The sequence below is a fragment of the Mustelus asterias genome, chromosome 15 (genome assembly GCF_964213995.1).
Source record: "Mustelus asterias chromosome 15, sMusAst1.hap1.1, whole genome shotgun sequence".
Taxonomy (NCBI): Eukaryota; Metazoa; Chordata; class Chondrichthyes; order Carcharhiniformes; family Triakidae; genus Mustelus; species Mustelus asterias.
Genome location: NC_135815.1, coordinates 33,045,273 through 33,058,694, shown reverse-complemented (window position 1 = coordinate 33,058,694; position 13,422 = coordinate 33,045,273). Strand labels below are relative to the sequence as shown.

General features: G+C 43.4%; 1 protein-coding gene across 1 annotated transcript in view; it reads left to right on the top strand.

Annotated features, from left to right (window-relative positions):
- Positions 1-13,422, top strand: part of LOC144504442 (BRD4-interacting chromatin-remodeling complex-associated protein-like) — a 67,752-nt gene that overhangs the window by 2,313 nt on the left and 52,017 nt on the right. The window lies entirely within an intron of this gene.

Genomic DNA, 13,422 nt, shown 5'->3' with positions numbered 1-13,422 from the left:
TACTTTATCCCTTAGTTGTAGTTTTAATATTGTTCAGAATAAGATTTTATGGGAATTGCAAGGATTTTATTAAAGCGCAAACAAAAGTAAATTGGCCAACTAATAATTAATTGGCCTACATTTGATGAACAAACTTTTAGGAAGTTGCTGTCAAAACATAGCTGCCAGTATTTCAGAGTATATACTAAAAATTTTCCTGATGGTGTATATATGTATAGATATATAGTAATAGGTGTATATATATATATATATATATTTAGATAAAAGCAGATGCTGGAATCTGAAACAAAAACAAAATGCTGGAAAATCTCAACAGGTCTGACAGCATCTGGGGAGAGAATAGAGCCAACACTTCAAGTCTAGATGACCCTTCCTCAGAGCAAAGAGAATTAGCAGAGGTTTATACTATGAGGGTGGAATGGTGTGGGTGATGGAATGGGACAAAGGGAATGTAAATAAGGATAAAAAGTCTGAGAAGATGCTAAAAGTGTCCATTAAGTGATCAGAATGTGTGAATGGCAGAACAGTTACAGATGGTTCAGGGACTGCCTGAGGATTATGGCAGTTTCCCTGAGGCTGGGGAAGGGGGCAAGAAGGAGAGCCGAAATGGAGAAGTGGAAAAATTGAAGTGAGAAAGAAGGATGATAAAATGGATGAATGAGATGAAACAAAATGAAATAAAATAAATGGAAATGGGGTGAAGGTGGAGGAAAGAATTCATGCTCTGAAGTTGTTGAACTCAATGTTCAGTCCAGAAGGCTGTAAAGTGCTCAATCGGAAGATGAGGTGCTATTCCTCCAGTTTGCGTTGGGGTTCGCTCGAACATTGCAAAAGGCCAAGGACGGACATATGGATAGGAGAGAGGGTGGTGTATTGAAGTGGCAAGCGACAGGAAGGCCTAGGTCCTGCTTGTGGACGTACCAAAGGTGTTCAGCAAAGTGGTCACTCAGTCTGCATTTGGTCTCCGATGTAGATTATATCACATTGGGAGCAGCAAATGCAATAGACCAGATTGAAGGAGGTGCATGTGAAGTGCTGCTTCACCTGAAAGGGGTGTTTAGGATCTGGGGCGGTGCAGGGAGGAGGTAAAGGGGCAGGTGTTGCACTTTCTATGATTGCATGGGAAGGCGCTGTGGCAGGAGGTGAGGTGTTGGGTGATGGGCAGCACGGTGGTTAGCACTGCTGCTTCACAGCGCCAGGGACCCGGGTTCAATTATGGGCTTGGGTGACTGTGTGGAGTTTGCACGTTCTCCCTGTGTCTGTGAGGGTTTCCTCTGGGTGCTCTGGTTTCCTCCCACGGTCCAAAGATGTGCGGGTTAGGTTGATTTGCTGTGCTAAATTGGCCCTAGTGTCAGGGGATTAGCAGGGTAAATATGTGGGGTACAGGAATAGGGTCTGGGTGGGATTGTGGTTGGTGCAGACTTGATGGGCCGAATGGCCGCCTCCTGCACTGTAGGGATTTTATGATGGAGGAGTGGACCACGGTGTCCCGGAGAGAACGGTCCCTGCAGAATGCTGACGGGGGGGGGGGAGATGTGTTGAGTAGTGGCATCATGCTGGAGTTGGCGGAAATAGCGGAGGATGATCCTTTGTACGTGGAGACTGGTGGGATGAAAAGTGAGGACAAGGGGGACCCTATCCTGGCTCTGGAAGGGAGGGAGCGGGTAAGAGCAGGTGCCCGGAAGATAGGTTGGACGTGGTTGACCTGTCAACCATAGTGGGTGGAAAAGCACGATTGAGGAAGAAGGAAGACATATCGGCAGCACTATTTTGGAAAGTGGCATCATCAGAACAGATGTGACAGAGACGAAGGAATTGAGAGAATGGGATGGAGTTCTTACAGGATCAGAGGTGTGAAGAGCTGTAGTCAAGGTAGTTGTGGGAGTCGGTGGGCTTGTAATGGATACTCGTGGACAGTTTATCACCAAAAATGGAGACCATAAGATATAGGTGCAGAATTAGGCCATTCGGCCCAGTGAGTCTGCTCTGTCATTCACTCATGGCTGATATGATTCTCATCCCTGTTCTCCTCCCCACAACCCTTGATCACCTTATTGATCAAGAACCTATCTATCTCTGCCTTAAAGACACTCAATGACCTGGCCTCCACAGCCCTCTGTGGCAATGAGTTCCACAGGTTCACCACCCTCTGGAGACAGAGTGGTCAAGGAAGGGAAGAGAAGTGTCAGAGGTATATATTTAATTGTTAAAAGTTTGCTTGATATACAGAGGTTATGCAAAGTCTGGAGCATGAAACAACAGTCGTTCTGTAATTTACATATATTCTTGTGTTAGAGGAAGATCGTCATCATTCCAGTAAAATTGTGATCTTAGATTGGAATGAATTCCAGCCCATGTTCAGAGCTCAAATGACAAACAGAACTGGAGAACAGAATATATCTTTATGTTGAATAGGTCCATTTTTAGAATTAATGCTCAAATTTGTGTGCAATTCCAGTGTTGTATGTTTTTTTTCAAAATCAGTTATCAAATGTTGAATTAGGGTAGAATTTTATTATTTTGCACCTAGCATTTTCAAAAATTATGCAAAACTGTATGATTAAATTACTGTCATTTATAAATGAGACATGGACTAACATTTGACCAAGTGGGAAGCAAATTTTATAAATTTCCTAAGTTGTATAAATTGACACTCAAGTTTCTGCTTCTGACACAATGAATCAACCCTTATCAAAGGCACAAATGACATTGACATTGAACCAGAGTATTGGCAACCATGGCATCCAATCTGATCCTGAACAGAACTTCTAGTTCCATACTGTCTCCCTCATCAAGATCACATATCTTCATCCGTGTTGTAAACCTCTATGACTCTATTACATGGCCAGTCTCCTCAGCCTTGCCTTGACCCATAGGCTGTTTAAATTCTTGTTTGGGCTTCAGGTCTCCAGACTATGTTATCCTAGTGTTTGCTTAGCAGGCCTATCACTTGCTGTGCACCGTGTCCTTCCTGTTCACCCAATATCCCATTGTGCTCATTCCAGCAAACCTTGAACCTTCTGCGATTCTGGGCTTTTAACACACCCAATTTAGATTAATCCATCATTGACTGCTGTGCCTATAGCTGCCGAGGCACTAAGTTCTGAAATTCACTCCCTAAACCTCGCTGCCTGATGTACCTCTTTTAAGATGCCTTAAAACCTTTTTCTCATCTGTCCTGAAACCTTATGTGTCTTGGTATCAAGTTTGTTTGATAATGTTTCTGTGAAACAGTGTGGGAAATTTTACTATGGTAAAGGCACTATATAAATGCATGCTGTTGGTGTGGTAGATGTATAAAAAATATAGATCTGGCTCCATACCTTGCTTTATTTACATAAAAGTTAAATATGTGGAAATATCGAAGTGAACAGCAAAATCCCTTAATGATATGAAAAGGTGACTGAAACATGCATAATCAAACATTCCTTCTGAAACAAAATCAAACATTCCTTCTGAAACAGACACAATAATCCAAGAGCAATGTTATATTCAGTAATCATTTAAAAAAGCATGAATCTGAAATACATTCATCTGCTGAAGTATTAAGTCCTGTCCATTTGTGGCTTTACCTGTTACATTATAGTATATACATTATGTTGCTCCAACAGTGTATGCAGTGGTCTCTGAATTTGTATGACAGAAGTTTTACAGAGCAGGTGGGGGTTAAATTCATCATGTTATAAAATACAACATTTACTGCAAGTTGAAAGCAAGAGCAATGTGATATGGTGCTGACTGGATTTCCACTGATCCTGCTTTATTAGTACCACTGTTTTTACAAGCTGCAAACCAATTGTGATGATAAAGTTACAAGTGAAATACAAGTGATATCCACAGCTTTTCTTGTAGTTTTTCATTGGAATTGTTCAATTACAATTAAAAGGGAAAAAATACTTTTACATGGTGCGCAAGAGTGCATTTTATAGTGTGTAACATAAAAAGAACACATGATTACATACACATTAGTTCTGTTCATCTATTCTGTTTGTATAGATAATGCACATTTTTAAAAAGCGAGATTGGTAAAATTGGTCAGGGGTCACATGTATAGCTGTTGTGTCAGTTAAAGTGTATTCAATTGCTAAGGATCTTTGTACATTGCAAATTAGTTCTTTTGTTTATGTAGTACTTTCCTTTGCAAGTATGTCGTTTGATAGGTGATGGAAAGGATGTGCGTGTTATGTGTACTATTATTTAATAAGTATTTCAGTGACTTTCCTGTGATATTGATTATGATGAGTCGGAGACAGCAAAGGAGCAATCTACCATAAAAGGCTACAAACTGTACACTTTGTGAATTCTTGGACTTGAAGGTTGCTGCACTTTTGCACCTAAAGATTTGCATTATGAATGCAATTCAAACATACTGGGGGTGATTCTCCCAAAAAAGTTCTAAGTGCTGAATTCGCAGGAAAAAATGGTGTAAATCAAGATTATTTTTTCAGTGGGAGTTCAGACTCAAAGCGCCCACACTCTGTACACTGCAGAGGTCACAATCGCAAATATCATTAAAAACTCAAGGGGGGGGAGGTGGTGGTGAGGGGATGGTAGGCATTCACACCAGAGTCTGACAGTTCTGGAACTCTGCCATGCGCAGTGGCCCCGAACTGTCAGCCTGCATTTTGCTGGCCAGCCTGATCACTGGCCAGCCCGGGACACCTGCAGTGCAGCACCGCCAGCTTCCCCCCCCTGCCCCCACGGCCCGATTGTGGCCCCCACAAGCATTCCCGGGCCAGCCCCAAACCCCCCCCCCCCACGGCCTGAACGTGGCCCCCACAAGCATTCCCGGGCCAGCCCCAACCCCGTCCAGGAGCACCCCGATCATCAGCAACCCCCCCCCCCAGCAGTGACGATCCCCCCACACTGGCAGACCCACCTCCATCCCAGTAGACCCACCACTCCCCCCTGCCCTGCCTCGGTAGAGCCCTACCACGAAGCAGACCACCCTGATTGCTGGCCACCCTCCAGCCCTAATCGATCAAAATGGCAGAGTGACAGTGGGACCCTCCCACCCCCACCAATCGCCCACTAGGCCCTGCCCGATAAGCCCTGCTCTCAATAGACTCTGCCCCCTTGGCACTGCATGATGCCCGGTGGCCAGTGCCAAGATGCCTCCTTGGGCAGTACCAGTACCAGGTGGCACAGACTGGCACTGCCAGGATGACCATGTCCAGGGGACACCACCTCCCACTATCCGAACCCCTGGGGTGCCCTGAATGCCCCCTCCACCCATTCACTCCAGCGGGGTCTCCCACAAGTTCCCCAAAAGTGGGGAGCTACTTGAAACCCCGCCAGAGTGAAATTGTACTGGTGGGGTGGGAAATGCTATCGGGCCCGGAGAATTTAGTCCCGGGCCTGATAATCACATTCAAATCACATTAAAAAAAGATTAAAATTACTTACCTGCTGTTTCTGCCAGTTTACTGTGTGGCCTCAACCACGCCGGATATCTGTTGTTGGGAGATGCATGCGCGTCGGGAACGCATGCGTGAATCCCGTGAATTGGCTCACGCTTGAATCTCCCAGCCCGACCCGCCAAAAAATTAAATGGGAGAATGGGAGAATCGCTGTTAAGAATTGCAGAATTTTGAGAGTCAATACGTTATGCACTAAGTACATTCTCCCTGAATTTCCTTTTTTGTAATTGTCTAATGCTTATCTATAATTATGACCCTAACCCAGGTTACAGAACCTTTTAAGCAAGATTCCTGAGTGTGCACTTACTCCTAAGCTCTTTCAATTAAGGCCAGGTTTTCAGGTGTAGTTGGAAGCAGTAATTTTTCTGGTGAAATTTTATTTAACATTTAAAAGAAAATCCCAGTCTATTTTTAGTTTCTTTGATTTTATAAATCATATTAAAAATGGAAATGATTTCCTGATTCGAGATTCTTAGGTGCTGTCCCAAGGCTATGAAAGGTGCCATGTAAATACAAGCTCCTTTTTCTGTTAATTTTGTGGTCTGTTGTAGGTATAGTTCAAGTATAATAAGAACTTGGAGGACCAGGATTGGGAATCAGTTATGTTTAGGAGTTTTATCTCTTTATTTTTAAAGCCAAAATACATATGAAGATGGTTCAGATTGCAAGTCGGTAAGGATATTCAGTGCGAGTAAGTGGGTGGGAGGAGTGGGGAGAAATAAAAGTTCTGTCATATGCTTTGCTAGTTCTAGGGCTTGGGAACTGTGGTATTAAAATGAGGATGTCAGGAAGTTGTGAACTGTGAGAAGGTATTTGTGTGGCCCGAGTCCAGTGGGAGTAGTTTGTTAGGGTGTGGCAACAGTCGGATGGTTCTGGGTTTGGCAATGCAAAGAACATGGTGCTGAGTTGTAGGAGTAGTGAAGTTGGGTATTTTGGAGTACTGTAGGGAGCAGTGAGTACAGGACAACATGGGTTATAGAAACGGAATTACAGATCTAGAAATACTTGAAGGAGGGCCCTAATTTTAGTGCTGGGAAAGGTGTGTGCTCAGATTGAAATTGTTGGGATCACCAAATCAGGGACTGAAAGGAGAGGTGGAGGTAGTTTGATAACATGGAGGGTGTACTTAATGTATCCTTAGGCCTATGCTCAAGCTATCCCAGTATAACTACAACACTGATATCTATTCAAAAATGTGGAAAATTGGCCAGATACATGTCATCCATAAAAAGCAGGATAAATCCAATCTGGCCAATTACCACCCATCAACCAATTCTCAATCATCAGCGAAGTGGTAGAAGGGGTCTTTGACAATGTTACAAGTGGAACTTGCTCACCAGTGCTCAGTTTGGATTTCATCAGGGCTACTCAGCTCCAGTCTTTGTTACAATCTTGATCCAAATGGGGAAAAAAGCTGCCTTGATGTCAAGGGCAGTCACTCACCTTGCCTCTGGAGTTCAGCTCTTTTGTCCATGTATGAACCAAGGCTGTAATAAGGTCAGGAGCTGAGTGATCCTGGCGGAACCTAAACAATGAGTAGGCTATTGCTAACCAAGTGCTGCTTGATAGCACTATTGATGACCCCTCCATGACTTTACTGATGATCGAGAGTATACTGATGGGGCGATAATTGGCTGGGTTGGATTGGTCCTGCTTTTTGTGTACAGGACATACTTGGGCAATTTCCCATTTTGCTACATAGATGCCAGTGGTGTAGCTGTCCTAGAACAGCTTGGCTAGAGGTGCTGCAAGTTCTGGAGCACAAGTCTTCAGTACTATTGCTGGAACATTGTCAGGGCCCATTGCCTTTGCAGTATTAAGTGCCTTCAGCTGTTTTTTGATATCATGTAGAATGAATAAAATTGGCTGAAGACAGACATCTGTGATGCTGGCGACCTCCAGAGGAGGCAAAGATGGACCATCCAGTTGGCACGTCTGGCTGAAGATGGTTGCAAATACTTCAGCCTTATCTTTTGCACTGATGTGAATCGGGGCATTTGTGGAGCCTCCTGCTGCAGTGAGTTGTTTAATCGTCTCATGACTGGATGTGGCAGGACTGCAGAGATTAGATTTGATCTTTTGGTTGTGGAATCACTTAACTCTGTCTATCACTTGCTGCTCACGCTGTTTGGCATGCAATAGTCCTGTAGCTTCACCAGGTTGACACCTCACTCTGAGGTACACCTAGCATGCCATCCTGCACTCTTCAACTTGCCATGACCATGTTTGGATAACTGGTAAGTTTGCAAGGGGAGATCATGTGATGAACCAACTGCCCCTCTTTGTGTTAAAGAACTGCTTTTCTCCAGCCTCAATCAGAAGAAGAAGAGAGACAGTCTAGAATGTGAGAACAGGAAAATCTTGCTAGGGCCCTCTCTCCAGCCATCCTGCAAGCTTGTTTCCTGCCTGTTGTTTAACCAGCCACGTGTTGTGGGCAGCATTGTCAAAAATGAACCGAACAGCTGCTGACCCCAGAAGAAGAGATAAATCTTCTGTCAACATCTTCAAATCATCTTGGTGCAGAATCCAGAAAAATCATCAAACCATTCAAGTCATCAATGTACAAGATCTGTATACAATCCACTTCTTTGACTCTCAAACCATTTAACTCATCTTTATATGTTGTAATTTACCTGTGTTTGTGTGCTCTTGAATGTATGTGTGTGTGAGAATGTTTTATTTAGATTGAGTTTTAAAGTACAATAAACACTATTCCTTTTTCTTTTAAAAACTCTCACAGGTTTTCTTGTGTCATTTAGTCACAGCACTTAACCATGTAAACACTCAATGTATTGGTAAGCAAAAAAAAACACTTGTTGTGGGTAATCAAGGAGTGGAAAAAGAGGGGAGCCATTCTACCACTTCATATTTAATAGTAACACATTTGTGTGTATGAATGGTAAGTAGTTCTTGTTCTTGTCTGTTAATTCTAATCGCAATATGCATTTGACAAATCCACCTTACTGAAAACTTTTCCATTGCCTAAGTTAGAAAACAAATAGCCACTGATAGGCAGTATGTATAATTCTCGCTCATTTTATTTACCGTTTTCTGATAGCCTGCACAAAGTTGAATGGACCCATCTATTATTTGAACTACCACAATGGGTATGGCCCACTCAGCACTCTTCTTAATTATCCTCGTTCTTTCTAATCTATCCGACTGTCCGATAGAATATCTTACCCAGGCCCACTCCCACCCTGTAACCCCGCGCATTTACCATGGCTAATTCTCCTAAACTACACATCTTGGGGACAATTTAACATGGCCAATCCATCTAACCTGCACATCTTTGGTCTGTGGGAGGAAACTGGAGCACCCAGAGGAAACCCATGCAGACACGGGGAGAATGTGCAAACTCCACACAGTCACCCAAAGCTGGAATTGAACCCAAGTCCCTGGCACTTTAAGGCAGCAGTGGTAACCACTGTGCCACCGTGCCTCCCCATCTTGTGATGCCTATGTTTACCTTCTGCGCCTCCTTGCTCATAGGTCACTTTGTGCTCTTTTAGCAGTTCCTCAATGCCTTCCTCTTACTGATCCCTGCTGGTGATAACTCAGACCACCTTAACCCTATTTTCTTTAGCCAATTCCTTCCCATCAGGGGGACTTTGTTCCCTTCTATTAGTGAGTAATTGGATGGATCATTGTATTCCACTCTGACACTAACTACTTCCAACACTGGAATACAATTATTGGAATAACTAGTCAGTTTCACGCCAGTTTTGTGTAAGGGAATTTGTCTTAAGGATATCTTGTACTCTCTAAGATAACAGATACCTGCTACAGCTCTATCAATGCAGAAAACGTGGATCTCTGACATTTGTTTTTACTCTGGGCACTGGAATTATATCTTCAACTCTTACTCTGAGCTGTACGTACTGTTTTTCCTGCTCTGAGTACAATTCTTAATCTTCTTGTTCGATTATACCAATTTCTGTTTCCATGTCAATCATATGTTCATTCAAGGACTTCCAGACTCCTGTATGAGCTTTAGATATACCACATCCTCGACTTGGTGCATGGCAGTAACTTGGTGCTTTATTGCAACCTGGAGTATTACTGGTGCCTCCTGGATATGATCAACTTTCCCACAGGCATAGCAGTTTGACTGGAAAGCGGACATTTAAATGGTTGGTGGCTAGCATAGCAACAACATCTAAATTTCTGACTCTGAGACTTTGAACTTAGCTTCCCATTGCCTGGATCTCACTGAATCGCCACCAGTTCAGGAAAAGAACTCCCATGCAATCTGCATCTCTTTCTGCCATTTCTATGCTGTGGCCTCATCGTAGGCCTCCTTTTGTGTTAGCTTGTTGCCTTTGCTCCAAATACTTTGCTTGGATTTTATTGTTTTTAGGCCTCCTGCAAACATGTCTCTGAGGTTGATTTCTAGGTTCACACTATACTCACAGTGATGAGTTTATTTATTTTGAGAATGTAATCAACAAAGGTCTCACTTGCCAACTGCTTCCATTCATGGAATGCCAGTCTGACTGCAATATAATATCATCCTTAGTTGTGCCGTAATATGAGTGCAGAATCTCACTAATTTCAGAATAGTCCATAGTACTGGAGTCTTGAGGAGAACATTGGTTTGACACCATCTCAGGAGCATCTGGCCCCATCATGATGAGGAAAACATTTATTCTCATTTCTTATTTTGTTCACTTTCAGCTAAATGTGTAACCTTAGTTTGTAATTATACCAATCCTCTTTGTTAGTCAGGGTTGAATTCCATCATTGTCCCCAAATGTGCCTTCAGTGCCATTTTTTCAATTGGATAATGTGCTAACTCATTGTACCTGAATACGCTGTGCGTATGGAACAATCTTTTAAATTGCTCAAAGTTCCTCAAATTCAACTTTAGGAGTTCCAAAATGTGTCACAGTGCTCTTCAGTCCTGATTTTCTTTTACATTTCATTTGAGAAATTTCTATCCCAGCCTCATTGCCACCTTTCTGTTGTGTATTGCACTAAGACTAACGCATATGCAGGTAGCCATCATTGAATAACTTATGTATACCTCCCCAACAGAGGCAATAAAACAAAATGCTCAGATCTTGCAATATACTACACCAACAAGTAGGAATGCAGGACCAGGAATGGGCCATTTGGCCCCTCAAGGCCACTCTGCCATTTTGATCATGGCTTACCTTCCAACTCAATGCTATCTTCTTGCCTATCCTCCTATCCCTTGATATCATTGGTATCTAGAAATCTATTGACCTCTACTTTGAATATACTCAGTGACTGAGTCTCTAGAGTAGAGAATTCAAAAGATTAATCTGGGCGAGAGAATTCCAAAGATTAATCACCCTCTGAAGAAATTGCTCCTCATGTCAATCTGAAATGGCCTAACTCTTATTCTGAGACTGTGTCCCTTGATTCTAGACCTGTACAGTTTTTCCTTATTAATAAATACCCTTTGTGTTTCTGATGAAATTTGTGTGTGCACAAACCATTACATTGGTGACAAGGATGGGATTGATTATTGGTGACACTGCCTGTGGGCCAATGCCTGTGAGTATCCTGTTTTAATAAAAGTCTGAAGAAGTACTCACCTGAATGCCTGGTCTTTGGGCAAAAAGACCCAATGAGATGTTAAGATATTGCCAGACCCTGAAGGATGGATGCAGAATGAGCCTGGATTGGTCAGTACAGTCAGAAGCAAGTAGTAATGAACTGGCTGTGTCAGAAGAAGTACCCATTATTTGCAGTTCCTGTTAACGTCGATCTGGTGGAAGTATTTCAGATTACAAAATTCCACTTTTCTACAAGAAACAGAAAACCCCCTTAAAAAGTTGATTTATAATTGGCCAACTCATGAGTATAATGTTTATTTAGTGTTTAAAACTAAGTAACTCGGTGATTGAAGATTGCATTAAGTTGTTAAATGGGGAGGAATGTGGTGATTGTCTGTTTCAGGGCAATGCAGCAGAAGAGGATCACCCGGCCTGAGGGATTTGTTGGGACTGAGAGTGGGTAATCACCCCAGGGGGTAGAGTCCTATCTTGGGCGGAATACATGAAGAAGACATGTAGGAATTGGGCGCCACGGTAGCGCAGTGGTTAGCACTGCTGCTTCACAGCTCCAGGGTCCCGGGTTCGATTCCTGGCTCGGGTCACTGTCTGTGTGGAGTTTGCACATTCTCTTCGTGTCTGCGTGGGTTTCCTCTGGGTGCTCCGGTTTCCTCCCACAGTCCAAAGATGTGCGGGTTAGGTTGATTGGCCAGGTTAAAAAAAAATTGCCCCTTAGAATCCTGAGATGCGTAGGTTAGAGGGCTTAGCGGGTAAATATGTGGGGGTAGGGCCTGGGTGGGATTGTGGTCGGTGCAGACTCGATGGGCCGAATGGCCTCCTGCACTGTAGGGCTTCTGTGGTTTCTATGATGGGGCAGCTGGTGGGCTACTCTAGGGCAGCTGGGAAAGAGGCACTGCTAACCTCTGTACTGTTTGAAAAATAAATAAATATTCTTTGTGTTCCTGACAAAGTATGTAAGTGCACGTCATTACAGTAGGGTTACATTTACTACCTTCCAATCTGTAGGCACAATTCCAGAATCTGTAGAATTCCTGTCTACCATCATATCTTTTAATGTAGTTCTTGGTCTGCCTCTGCCAACTTGCCCCTTATCCCTTTGTAGTTTCCCTTTATTTAGATTAAAGACCCACGTTTCTATTTAAACTACATCACTTTCAAACTTCATGAACGGAATTTTATGACCTCTTTATGCCCATTTTGCGGTGGGAAAATGTTGTAAAAGGCAGGAAAATGTTGTAAAATCGGGCGTGAAGTGACTAGCAAGAATGGCGCCTATTTTCGTGCCTGTCGCGATTTTATGACACCTGGATTTCCGCCGCGTGGTTAGCCTCTCACTGCAAATGGGCGAGAGGCTGATTAATTTATTTGAATTTATGTAAATTTATTGGCGGGGCCAATGGGGCAGGGCCAATGGGGGTTAGGGACTGTGAGGGCGGGCCAATGGGGGTGGCGGAGGGGCCTGCTGCCACTCTGCCTGCGATCGGTGGGGGAGGGATGGGGGGCTGCGATCGGTCTGGGTGGCAGGGGGTTGCGGGGGTTCCATCCCGGGCAGCGGGCCCCCGCGATTGCGGGTGGGGGGAACTAGTTGAGGCTGCCTGTGGTAGCAGGGGCCTGACAGCTCTCTCTCTGTCAGACCTCTGTTACTGATAATGTGCATGTACAGTATGAGGTTTACACATGCACAATACCTCCCTCTACAGGCTGTTTGGTGAGTTAAGCCCCACCCACAGCCTCTCTGGAAATTGACGAGCCCATCTTTTCAGCGACAGAGTGCATAGGATTGGGCGTGAAAACTCGCCCAAAAAACGGATCTGGAACTCTCCCATTTTCAGACCAGCCGACACTTAGAAAAAAATCTCGTAAAATTCCACCCATATTTCAAAATTCTATCATATTATGATCACTCTTCTCTGCAGGTTTCTTTACAAGATTATTAATTAGGGTTTTCTCATTGCACAATACTGGATCTAAAATAGCCCATTCTCTAGTTGGTTCCTCAACATACTGTTCTAGAAAAGCATCTTGTATACATTCCAGGAATTCGTCCTCCACAGCATCAGTGCAAATTATGTTTATTATGGTCTATATGTAGATTGAAGACCCTCATGATTGCTGTATTACCCCTATGACATACACCTCTAGTTCCCTGATTTATACTATACCCTACGTTAGCACTACTATCTGGTGGCCTATAAACAACTCCTTCCAAAGTTTGCTGTCCCTTGCTATTTCATAACTCCACCTAAACTGAACACTACGATTTTTCAACCTAAGTTCCCATCTCACTAATGTATTGATTCCATCCTTTATTAACAGTGCGACCCATCTTCTTTTCCTTTTTCCCTATCCTTTCTAAACGCTGAATACCCTTGAACTTTCAGTTCCCAGCCCTGGTCACCCTACAGCCATGTCTTGTAATGGCAATTAGATCAAACCTGCCCATTTGTACAATTCTAACA